Consider the following 3,451-nt stretch of genomic DNA (forward strand, 5'->3'; position numbering starts at 1 on the left):
ATTATTGTGTCTACACCACATCTTCTCTTTATTCTAATTTTTAGACATTTTGCACATTGGGAACGACTAATTATAAGAGGTCATATGATCTCGAGCCGCAGACAATTATGTTCATTTTTACATGAATTGTTGTGATTTTTCTAAACTTAAAATTTTAAAACTTTCAAAAATAGACTATAGGAATAGAGGTAGGAAGTTTAGAAAGAGTTAAAATTGTGCATATTTGTATCCTAGTACTCGTCTTCGATTGATTTAAGGTGACGGGCGGTATTGAACTTAGTATTCGAAGGTGTAGTTTTAGACTAATTAGTATCATAGAATCCCATATTTACAATAAATTATTTTCTTTTTATATAAGTAAACACCGTCTGTGTCTAAGCGTTTATGTACAAGTTGAAAAAAGCTCATGTTCTGTCTAAACAAAAACCTATCTAGAAAGCAATATACAATGAGTATTTTTATTACAAAGTAAAATTCCAATCTAAAAAATTAAAAAAAAAAAAAAAACCCTAACTATAAGACCAGTAAATACAATGAAGCATGTTAGAAATTAGAAATAGATTAATTAGGGATGGAAAAGCGGAATCAGGCAGCCCACAAAAAACATTTTACATGCAAACAGATACGAACAATCATATCTTGACGAAAGCCAAAAAAGCTGATTGGCCCAGTTCCGTACGGGCGGAAGCGAATAGCCTTTCAGTACTAAAACTTGGAACAGAATGCGGTTCCAAATTTAATGTTTCGATTAGTGAAGTTTAATAGCTGAAAATAAAATAAAATTCCATCTGGTTTTATAGGGGATCAAGTATTAATGAATAGTGTGTATATTTTATGATCTCAGCTATAGTTTATAATCGAGAATTGGTGTAATTATACATAAATTTTTTATAATTTAAAAAGTTACATGTAATATTCCTGATTTTATTTTTGTCTAACGAATAGATCCATCCAATCATCAAAAATCATAAAATTTGTCGATATTAGAAAAAATTGGATAAAAATATATTTTTATCTTTGATTGATTTATTACTAATTTATTGCAAATCAAACAAATTTTTCTCTGATCAAATTATTCATATACATTTTTCACGCTAATGCATGTGATAAGGTACGCTTTCACCTTTTAAGGGTCATCTGTCAGAAAAAAAGAATGACCTGCAATAAGTCAATTGAGAAAAAATATAGATTTTCATTCATTTTTTTTTTCTTTAATAGTAGCAAATCGATGTATTTTAACGAACGAAATGATCTTTTTATACAAACATCAAGATATTAGATGTCATTTTGCAACCAACATAAAATTTAGGTATAATTACACAAAATCTAAAAAACATACCGTGTAAGTATCCCTAAATATTTTTGCATGATAAATATTGTTATATGAGAGATGAAACAAACGTTGTTGTTGTTGGGGAGGGATTTAGAAGGAGTAGAAGACAAAGGGATGAAGGTAGTTGGTGGATTTATGCGATGGGAGATATATAAATAAATGTGTGGATAAGATGATAGGTAGGTTAAAATGCGTTGAAAAAGAGATGGCCATTCTTATAAATATAGAAAGAGGTGAGTGTGAGGGTGAGACCCACCTTAAGGTTTCGGTTCCAGTTGGGGAAAACACTTAATGAACCATACCCTCGTCCCACTTCCATTATTGGAATTGCACCCCACCCCACCCCACATATGCATATATAAGAGATATATACATATATAAAAATTATTTCTTTTCTTCAGGGAAGGAATAAGAATATATATATATATATATATATTATTTTTTGGAGGGAGTAGAGGGTTTATTTGGTAAAATTGATGTGGGAATTCGGATATTTTTGTCTGAACAACCAATGAATTTAGGGCATATGTATGTTATCCCGGACCAGACATAGGGCCAGTTGTTGTCGTAGTTTCTTCTTCTTACAAATTTCGTATGTGAAGGAATATTTTAGGATTTATAAGCAATTGTTTTTTGTGGTTAAATGAATTAAGGATGATGAAATGATATGCAGCGAATCCATGTATAAATCTATGAGAAGCTGGGGTGAGTGAGCTGGCTTCGCCTTTTATTCCCTTTCTACTCAAATTTCAATCTTCTCCTCGCAACACATACACATACGCGCTCCCCCTTCACGCCTCCTTCCTATGATGATTGATGATTGATGATTGATGACTGCCCACTGCTTACAGACAAATATATCTGAAACATACACACCACCTCTTTTCACTCACTAATATATTTATATATAAATATAAAAAGGATTTATATATCATTCATTTCAAATATTAATACATAATTTGAATTTTTAGTGAGGTCATACCACAAGAAAATACTTCCACAATCACGTTTTTCGCCTTTTATTTATATTTAATAAAAACTAGCAACCACAGCTCATTCGCTATTTGTTTTTTAATTTTAAAATATAATAGAAAAAATATAAAAAGAAAGATTCATTAACACTAATAAAATAAATTAAATTTAAATATTCATAAATAGAAAATTTAACTAAGATGCTCATTTGAAAATAAATATAGGTATTAGTAAGGATATTTTAGTTTATCAACTCATATTCTGTCTATCAAAAATAGCTACTCTAATTCCTCGGTCTATAATAAATAGTGGTTATCAAATTAATATATTCTTTTTAAATCAACATGTCATATATTCTCTTACGAAAAGGTTTCTATTAATTTCACTTTTTATAAAGTGTTCATCTTTTATAAAATAACTGACAATTCAAGAAGAAACTAGTCGTATAAATATAATATTTATTAATTTTTTTAGCAGATACGACAACATATTACGTGGTTTGAGTCAAAATTAAGATGAGTTCAAATTTAATGTTAATTAATTTCCTAACGTTTACTTGCTCCACCAACTATGTAAAACTTATGGAATGTCCCTCTCAATAATCTAAAAATTGTACACAACACAAGACAAGAGTAATGAGAGACCACCCGAACTCAGCAAAAACAAAAATAGCAGTGTATTATTACTTACAGTGGAAACATAAAATTATTTAGGAGGTTGGAAGAAAATTGCACTAAGTTAGTTAAAATATTCAATTTCTTTATGGGGAAAATTATGATTTGTATGTATACAACTTCATGATTTGGACACTGACCACCTGCGACTCACATGATTTTGTAGCCTTGGTAATTAATTATGCCCTCACATTTCTTCAATTTGTCATGTACATGAAATTATGCTCTTCTTTACAATGTTTTTGAATTCGAATCCGTCATGTCAGTTTAATCGAGAATTAAATTCAGATCCATCTCAAATATAAATAAAACATTGGGTTATTTCATTTTTTTTCTTCCCGCACAATTACATTAGAAATTAAGTACAAGGTTGTGATTATTTAATTTTGAAATATAAATTTGGGGGGTGGGGGGACGCGCGGAGAGAGTGAGAGTGGAGGAGTAATAAATATAGATGGGGTGGGGATTGGTT

This window comes from Sesamum indicum, linkage group LG15 (genome assembly GCF_000512975.1).
Source record: "Sesamum indicum cultivar Zhongzhi No. 13 linkage group LG15, S_indicum_v1.0, whole genome shotgun sequence".
In the NCBI taxonomy this organism is placed as follows: domain Eukaryota; kingdom Viridiplantae; phylum Streptophyta; class Magnoliopsida; order Lamiales; family Pedaliaceae; genus Sesamum; species Sesamum indicum.